Source organism: Pteropus medius, unplaced genomic scaffold (assembly GCF_902729225.1).
Source record: "Pteropus medius unplaced genomic scaffold, Ma_sr-lr_union100, whole genome shotgun sequence".
Classification (NCBI taxonomy): Eukaryota; Metazoa; Chordata; class Mammalia; order Chiroptera; family Pteropodidae; genus Pteropus; species Pteropus medius.
This window is the reverse complement of record NW_024341754.1, coordinates 758,070-767,004: the sequence shown is the minus strand read 5'-3', so window position 1 is coordinate 767,004 and position 8,935 is coordinate 758,070. Positions and strand designations below refer to the sequence as shown.

Sequence of the window (8,935 nt, the reverse complement as noted above, 5' to 3'; positions counted from 1 at the left end):
TCTAGCCAAATGTCCTTTATTGGCTGAACATCAACTACGGCAAGAACCCTGAAAGCAACTGAGTCTGGGGAATACCATTGCCAGAGTTCTAGACTTGGTGATGCAGAGGTGAGCACACCATGGATGGGGAGAGGTGCTGGTCGCTCCGGTGCAAGTTCCCCTGCCCCTGTTAATGTTTCTTTCCTTCCTTCGGCATACTATGGGATGCTGGACTCTGCATTTATTTCTTTCGACCTCATATTATAGCTGCTTCGGTTCTCCAACTAGGGTTGTAAGCTCTCTGAGAGGAAAGTCCACTTGTTTGAATTCTTTCTTTGCATCCCCTCAATGCCCAACAGGCATATGCTTTACATTTTAAAGGTACACAATAGATATTTGCAAATAGATACAGTGTTGAAACTAGAATTCTGGCTTTCTGACTCCCAATTCAGAGCTCCGCTCAGCCTTCCTTCCTTAATAGGAGGATTTCTTTTTAATGGGAGTTAAGTATGAGTTTGAAATTGCTCAGTTTAGTTTTGCTTGGCAAAACTAAACTTTTGCTAACTAATCATTAGTAATTAGCTTGGCAGGGAAACCCCTCTGGAGTAAAAAGAACTAAACAGACCACAATGAATGAAAAGTTCCCAGAAGACTCTGGGTCAGATTAGTGGAACACTGGGATCTATGAAGAACCGTTTAAATCCTGGTGATGTAATGGTGAAAATACAAATGGGACTGAAGAGAACTGCAGCTGGACCCAACCAGCTCTTTTTCCAGAATGGACCAGTTCAATCTCATCTATTTCAAACTAATTATTAGTAATTAGTAAGTAATCATAAGCTTATGATGTCTATAGGAGAACCTAGACAAGAAAACTGATTATATCTGTTATGAAATTTTTTTACTAAGGATAAATCTGCAGCTTGAAATGATAATAACGACTACAACTACTAATTGATATTTACTGGGCACTTCTCAGGTGCCAGGCACTACTCAGAAATTTTTATATGTTATCTCACTTACACCTCACAATAGCCCCATGTGTACTTTTACAAATGAGGGAACTAAAGCACAGAAAAGGTAACTGATATGCCTGGAGACACACATCTAGTAAGCAGTGATGTTAGGATACAAATCTAGGCAGTCTGACACAATCTTAACTCTTAGCCATGTTCTACACAACCAGATAAATGAGACCTGGGCAATTATTATCCACTAGAAATTTCAAACAATTATGTCTTACAGACTGTCGGTAATGACTATAGTAAACAAATCATTGTACTTAATGTTACTCTAATTCATGAATTTGCTAATTGCTGTTACTTGTTTACAGAGATGAACCAAAATGACTCATACATATATAACCTTATAACATTAGATAAAAGTCACTAAACTTTTCTGAGTTTGATTCCAGACCATAAAACTTTTATTCTTTCTCGTTTATTAGACAAAATGTGGAAGAGAGTTGGTGTGTCAAGGAGGTCTAGAAGTTTTATTAGCAAATAAACAGGATAATGAAAGTAGATAGATTACATTAGAGCTGAGGAGGATCACACAGTATTCCTCTGCCCTCCAGAGGCCATTTTGACTCCAGCCTGGGGTCAGACTAGTCTGGTTAGTCTAAAACTGCCTGAGAGGTCTAGCCTGATGTGACGACGACAGGGCATCTGGGAAGGCCAAATTGATTCCCAAACCATTCTAAAGTGTGTATTCCATTCTGAGATGGATCTAAAATCCCACCTTTCATCCCCACTCCAACTCAACCCAGATTTTCTATGGCAAGCTCATGCTCTAGGGCAGGAGCACTAATGAGAACCACTCTCACTATAAAACTAAGACTGGAGTTGAGCTCTGTCTATGCCCAACTGGAGTGATTGTTTATCCTTCCCCACATTTTCCCATCTGTTCCTGCTGCTTCTCATTCCCCTATCCTCATTAAACAATATTGAATCCTGCAAATATTAGTCACTTTAAGTCATAAAATAACCCAGCACATTGGGATATCTTGAGGGGCCAAACTCTTAATATGCATAAATTCCTGAAGAGTGTTAGATTCTCACTAAGAAACCAGATAAATAAAGCACGGGCCTTAGAGTTAAAATATAAGGATGGCTCCTCCTCTTCCTTTTTCCCTGCCTTTCTTTGCCGAACACCTGAAGTTAGCAGTGTGGCCACCAAAGAGATAGCCACAGGGAGGCTGCAAATCAAGGTGGATGCTGGCCAAGGAGATGGCTTGGACTGAGAAACTGGCAGGACCAAGAAGAAGGTCAGCCAAGGAGACAGTCTTTGTGGTTGGGAAATTAGTTACATACAGGAAGTCTAAGAAATAAGTAAATATATTGAGGTATATCAGGTCCTAAGGAGGGATTTACACATATGGGGGAAGACTAGAAAAAAACCTGAGGTATTGGATTGGAATTGGAGGTATTGGTGTGAACTCATACTTGATAAATGAAGATAGACAGATGATATATAGATGACAGATAGATGATAGGTAGGTAAGTGGATAGATAGATAGATACAGTGATATCAATGCATTCATGTGACACATAGTTACAATAAGCATACTAAACATCCAGAGTTTAGTTTCATAATACCATCCTCCACTAAAAGTAACCAGGGCTCCTTGGAGAAACGAATGATCCCAGGACTGGGGCATAAGATAGCTTGGAAATCCTACTGTAGCAGAAAATAAGGAAGTGCTCAAAGAGTAATGGAGATATGTCCAAATGACACAGGACTCAGCTTGAGAGGATTCTCATTGGCCAAAACTGGAATGTTTTGATTATCATAATAATGATAGTAACAGATCCTTATCTACTGGCAATGGATTAGGACCATGAGTCCATACTAATATAAATAAATAAATGAAAGAAAGACTAAAAAGGGAAGAATGGGAAGCACTTCCTTACAGTATGTCATCTAATTATGTAGAAGAAAAGATGAACTTTAAAAATCACCATGTGGCAACCATCATATTGATGGCTGATTCAAGCAGTAGTCATCAATGGATAGTAAGGTTGATGAATAAAGTTTGATGAGGAACACGATATTGAAATAGTCTTGGATTATCTCCTCACAAAATACTGTTCAATTACAAATGGAAAAAAAAAGATAACTTCAGAGTGAAGAAATTTGGCAGATATCTTAGCCGAGTGATCACTGTTAACTTCTCTAGCAATGGGACTCATTGACATCCATGCCTCCTGATGTAATGCACCAAGGAGAGCACAGCATCATTTCTGAGGGTAGCCCTGCCAAGAGTCATGGCCTGAGTCTGGATGTGAGCAAACATCAGACAAACCTCAATGAAGAGTACTTAGAGTGAAAGGTGTATACTCTTTAAAACTGCCTGCCAAGGTCATGAAAGCTAGGGAAACATTAAGGAACTATTTAAGAACTATTCTAGATGACAAAAGACTAAAGAGACATAAGAACCAAACACAAATGTAATACTGTATTGGATTCTAGACCAGAAAGGAGAATGTTCCGCAAAATGGAACAGTTGGTAAAATTTTAACAGGCCTGTGAGTTGAATAATAGTGTTGTTTCAATATTGATTTTATGATTTGGGATGGTTGTGTTATGATTATAGGAAAATGCTCTTGTTTGAGGAAAATACACTGCAATACTTAAGGGGTGGGTCGTTATATTTGCAACTTGTTTTCAACATGTTCTCAGAAAAAGAATCATATACATTAGAGAGAGAGAAATATGATAAAATGTTAACAAGTAGGGGATCTAGGTAAAAAGAACATGAAAATTTTGTGTACTGTTCTTGCAACTTTTCTCTAACCTTGAAATTGATGTTAGAATGATGCTAGATGCGATGTTAGAATCTCTAAACTTTAAAAGATTGATAGTATAGCCAAGGATATGGAAGAACAGAAACTCTCCTACACTGTTGGTAGAGGTATAAAGTGATACAACTACTTTGGAAAACTATAAGGCAGTATATTAATATACCCTATGATCCAGCGATTCTACTCCTAGATATACACCCCAAAAGAAATGTCCACATATGTGTACTACACGTAGAAGAAAATTCAGGCAACGTTGTTTGTAATAGTCAAAACTAGTTAATCACTAGTTACTATGAAACGAATTACCCCAAAAGTTAGCCATTGATAACACAAAGATTTATATCTCACAGATTCTGTGAGTCAAGAATCCTGTGTGGCTTAACTTTATGACTTTTGCTCATGGTCTGTCATGATGTTTCAGTCAAGTTATCAGCCAGCAATGCAGTAATCCCAAGGTCTTACTAGGGCTGGAGATTCTTCTTCCAAGCTCACTTGTGTGGTTGCTGGCGGGCCTCAGCCACCCACGTGGACCTCATGATGTGGCGCTGATTTCCCCTGGCAAGCAATCTAAGAGAGAGCACCCATGATGGAAACCATAGTATTTTTGTAACCTAATCTCAGAAGTGAAATTCCATCACTTTTACCACATTCAATTCACTAGAAGCTAGTCACTAGGTCCAGCTCACACTCAAGGGAGAAGATTACACAAGGTCATGGATAACAGGAGGCAAAGACCCTTGGAGGCCATCTTAGAGACAGCCTACCACACAACCCAAATGTCCAACAATAGTAGAAAGAGTAAATAAATTATGATCTGTTTAAATACAGTATTAAATAAGCAATATTAAAGAACAAGAAAACGAATGAACTACAGCTACGTGCAACAAGAAACGACTCTCACAAATGTAATCTTGGAAAAAATACACACAAAAATAAGAATTATATGGTTTGATTCTATGTATATAACATTCAAAAACAGACAAAACTACAACTCAACAACAAAAAAATAGAACAATCTAATTTAAAAATAAGCAGAAGATCTGAACAGATACTTCTCCAAAGAGGAAACACAGATGGCTAACAGACATATGAAAAGATGCTCAAGGTCGCAAATCATAGAGAAATGTAAATTAAAATCACAATGAGATATCACCTCACACCTGTCAGAATGGCTATCATCAATAAATCAAAAAACAGCAAGTGTTGGCGAGGATGTTGGAGGGATTGCAAATTGGTACAGCTGCTATGGAAAACAGTATGGAGGCTCCTCAAAAAATTAAAAATGGATATACCTTTTGACCCAGCAATTGCACTTCTGGGTATTTACCCAAAGAAAACCAAAACAATAATTCGTAAAGATCTATGCACTCTAATATTCATGGCAGCACAATTTACAATAGCCAAGATATGGAAGCAACCAAAGTGCCCATCAACAGACAATTGGATAAAGAAATTATGGTTCATATATACAGTGGAATATTACTCAACCATTAAAAATAATGAAATCCTACCATTTATAACGACATGGATGGACCTAGAGGTTATTATGCTGAGTGAAATAAGTCAGACAGAGAAAGATAAATACCATATGATTTCACTTATATGAGTTATCTAAGGAACAAAAAGAACGAACTAATCAAAAACAGACTCACAAATTTAGAGGACAATTTGATGACGGACAGAGAAGAGGGGGTTTGGGAGGCTGGGAGAATGGGGTGAAGTGTTAAAGAAGTACAAATTAGTAGTTGATAGTTGGTCACCGGGATGGGGAACAGAGCAGAGGAAATGCAGTTAGCATTAATATGATGGCTAAGTAGAGGGCCAGGGGAGGGAAGGGCAGTTGGGGGGATCGTTTTATGAACATTATAGATGTCTAACCAATGTACTGTATACTTGAAACTAATTTAAATAAATAAATTTATTTTAAAAAAAACAGACAAAACTAAATTGTGATAATGGATGCTTCTAGAACTTTGGTAATATTTTAGCTCCTAACCCAGATCATTATTACATGGGGTTCATTTCGTTAAAATGTATCTAGCTATATACACTTTTGGTATGCATACTATACTTCAATGAAAGGTTTTGCTTACCAATGCTTGAACATATATTACATGTGTTGACTTTTTTTTCCCCTCTTTGATCCCCACCCACACTCCTACCCTAACCTATGGATTTTGCTGTTTTCCCCTTAAGAACTGGATCTCTGAAAGTGGGGCGTTGCCTCCCACACACTCGCAGTGTACACCCAGGGACTGGCCTGTGGCTCCACCTGGGGCGCGAACCCAAGACCTTCTGCGTGTAAAGCAGACATGCTAACCACTACACTACGGAGCTACGCCCCATGTGTTAATTTTTAAGGAAAGCTGGCAGTTAAGGAAAGGCGTAAGCAAAACTGGAGAAGTGGATTATTATAAGGAACTCTATGTGGCTGGAAATATGGTGATCTGGAGCAAAGAAAGTAAAAGCCAGGTGCTAACAGTTTATAAAGCATTTAGGTTGACAGTCCTGTTCAACAGGTGAATTGATTTGAATTTTAGCATTTGACTATTTGACCCTGTTTTTATTTTTTGTTTTTTTTTTAAGGCTTGGTTGACCTCACAGATTGCAAGGACCTCGTCAGCTCACAATCCCTTATTATTATTATTTTTTTTTTACACCTACAACACCTGGTCTTCCTAGGTGGTCTCCCATCCAAGTACTAACCAGGCCCGAGCCTTCTTAGCTTCTGAGATCAGACAGGATCCTGCTTGTTCAGGGTGGCATGGCCGTAGACTTAACACTGTTTTTAAATAAGCCTTTGTCTTAAAATTTAACAGAAAAGTTAAAACAGAGCATAATAATCCCAGCAGCTATGTATATATTTTAACACATAGTGAAGATAATGGTAGGCAAACAAAATTTTCATTTATTTTCTAAAAAAAGCAAATAAATAAATAAAATAAAAGATTTTACTTAAAAATTACCCCAAAAATTCAGGATTGGGCTTATTTGGTAACTTTTTATTTTGATATAATTTCAAATTTATAGTAAAGTTGCAAGAATCATACAAAGCACTCCTGTATACTCTTTCCCCAGATTCATCAAATGTTTACATTTTGCCCCATCTTCTTTTTCATTGTCTCTGTAAGTGTATGTGTATACATTTTTTCAGAAACATTTGAAATTAAGTTGCAAAGGTCATACGGATTTGCCCTTCAAGGCTTCAATGTTCATTTCCTATGAACAAGGACATTCTCTTACATAATCACGGTATGATTATCAAAACCAGGAAATTTAACATCAGTACAATACCATTGTCTAACTCATAGTTCACAGTAAAATTTCATCACTTGTTCTAACAACATCTTCTTTTTTTAAATCCAGTCTCCAATTCCAGGACTACACATTACATTTAATTGTCATGTCTCTTTATCAACTTTAACCTGGAATGGTTAATCTGTTTTTCATGACCTTGACTTTTTTGAAGAGTACAGTCCAATTATTTGTAGATAATCCCTCAATTTGGATTTGTCTGATATCTCCTCATGATTAGATCCTGCTTATGCATTTGGGGCAGGAAAACCACAAAAATGATGTTGTGTCCTTGTCAATGCATCAGAGGTACATGATACTACTTGGTCCTGTTACTGGTAATATTAACTTTGGTTATTTGATTAAGTCTGTGTTTACCAAATTGCACCACTGTAAAGTTACTATTTTTCCTTTCATAATCACTAGGTAATCTTGGGAAAAATAATTTGAGACTATGTAAATAGCATGTTCTTATAGTAAACTCCCCACTAATTTTAGCTTGCATTAACGATTCTTGGCGAAGCAATTTTAGATATGGCGATTGCCAAATGGTGATTTTCTAACACTATCATTCCTTCCTCGTTTATCACATTTTTTAGCTGGCATGCTGCTTGAAGTAGACTTTCCTTCTCCACCTTTTATATATTTACTTATTCATTCATCAGTATATATTCATGGATTCTCATTTCAGTTAGTGGATTATGATGTTACTATCATTACTAATTTTGAGTCTCAAATTGGCCTCAATTTGGCTAATGGGAGATCCAGGATGAATTCTTGCACTGACTTACTTATTATTAGCCAAGTGACCTAGTACTCTGAAATTCTCTCATACTAAAGTGAAAATAGAATGTGCGTTTGGACTTCACAATGCACCCAAGCACAATGAATGTATAGGGGAAAGGCAGTACAACCTGAGAGAAGAAAAAGGGGAAATTAGAGAAAGGCTATGAACCTTAAGTGGAGAAATCTCCCTAGTTTGTGTCTTTGAGTTTCAGCAATAAATGGTTAGCTCAAAGTAAATGACAGCAGCAGGGATGAATTTTAAGGTTCTACTAAAATCCACCCTGTTTGAAATCAGGAATATAATAAGGTTCACAGAGAAATAACTTCAGGCTTCTGTTTTCTTTGTTATAGAGGCTCCTTTTTCAATCAACTCACAACACTAACTTCTCTTTCCATTTGGCCTAAGGCTCTGTGATAAGTATCAACAAACAATAAGAGCTAGAAGTTCCCCTATAACTTAGCATAATGCAAAAAAAAAAAAACATGTTTATAAGACCAGGTAATTTTTTCTAATTCTTATACAGTCTCAGTAGTATGATGATGTTTTTCAAGTACACACTTCTTATTTATGGAGAGACAATTCTTCTCATTCAACAATGAACTCTATTTTCTGCATCTTGAATAACAAACATGAAATCTGCAAGAAGCATTTTACTTTTCAAAAGCTAACTCATGTTAAATAACTACAACATTTAAGAGAGAAAAGCCTGTCAAACAAAGTGTGGCTTTTTTCTTATACAGAGCACTGTGAGTTGCACTTAGGGTTGACAATTAACACCTTGAGAACTCTAAAAATTTGACAAATAAAATCAACACATATGATTAGGAAGTAAAAAGTAAAAAGTCAGAAGAAAGAACCATAGCCTAAATAATAGAATTAATATATCTATAAATTAAAAAATCTGAAAGGCTGAAACTTACAGAAATAAAGGGAATTAGAAAGGCAAGGTTTGTCAGGGTTTAACCAGCTAGCATTGTTCAAGGAAGAACCTACATAGGGAGTGTTTGTCTTTTATAATACTTTAACCAGCCCCAGACACAATCAAATATCTAAACTTCCAAGCTGAGAAAGC

At 36.8% G+C, this 8,935-nt stretch overlaps 1 pseudogene; it reads right to left on the bottom strand.

The window, feature by feature from the left end:
• Positions 1 to 6,439: 6,439 nt before the first annotated feature.
• LOC120594156 (uncharacterized) lies at positions 6,440 to 6,558 on the bottom strand (annotated as a pseudogene).
• Between the last annotated feature and the right edge of the window lie 2,377 nt (positions 6,559 to 8,935).